The following is an 800-nucleotide window of genomic DNA, read 5'->3' as shown; positions in this document are numbered from 1 at the left end:
TGGGGAAGAGTATGGAAGGCTAAGGAGAAATTCTACCTGAAGCCCCCTGATCGTGTGCCTGGTGGGATGTGACTTCTTTTTTTTTTTTTTGAGATGGATTCTCTCTCTGTCACAACCTCTCTGGTCCCCTCCTCCCCCTGCCTCCCAGGTTCAAGCAGTTCTCCTGCTTCAGCCTTCTGAGTAGCTGGGATTACAGGCACCTCCACCACACCCTGCTAATTTTTTGTATTTTTAGTAGAGACGGCCAGGCTTGTCTTGAACTCCCAAGCCAGGCTTGTCTCAAGCTCTTGATCTCAGGTGATCCACCCACCTCGGCCTCCCAAAGTGCTGGGATTACCGGCAGGAGCCACCGCACCCAGCCTGTAACCTCTATTCATAAAACACAAGTGCTCTGGCTGACAAGAGAAAGAGACAATTGCCAAATTCAAGAACACATTGCACTGAGAGCAGGAAAGAAATCGAACCCCAAAAGAGAAGAAAATAAAGTCTTGGACTTCCTCATAAGCAGGGGCAAATTATCGTAACTAAAATATGGTCAGTAATCAAAATGAGAGACATCTCATGTCACCCAGTTACCCTTTCATGATCATTGCATGTGCTTTGGATGCTGGTTCCTAGCGGCCTAAAGACAACCATGTTGATTTTCCTTTAAATCTTTGTGAAATTAACTATGAAGGACACAAAGTAACATGAAAACAATTTTTACAAAGTCTTAACACATAAAAAACAAAAAACAAAAATTCTGGTCATAGGATGATAATAATTAGATAAAATCATGGGAATGATTCGTTCGTATTACT

The sequence above is a fragment of the Aotus nancymaae genome, unplaced genomic scaffold, assembly GCF_030222135.1.
Source record: "Aotus nancymaae isolate 86718 unplaced genomic scaffold, 86718_ANA_hifiasm-v0.15.2.pri h1tg000064l_0, whole genome shotgun sequence".
NCBI lineage: Eukaryota > Metazoa > Chordata > Mammalia > Primates > Aotidae > Aotus > Aotus nancymaae.
This window is presented reverse-complemented; position numbering follows the sequence as displayed.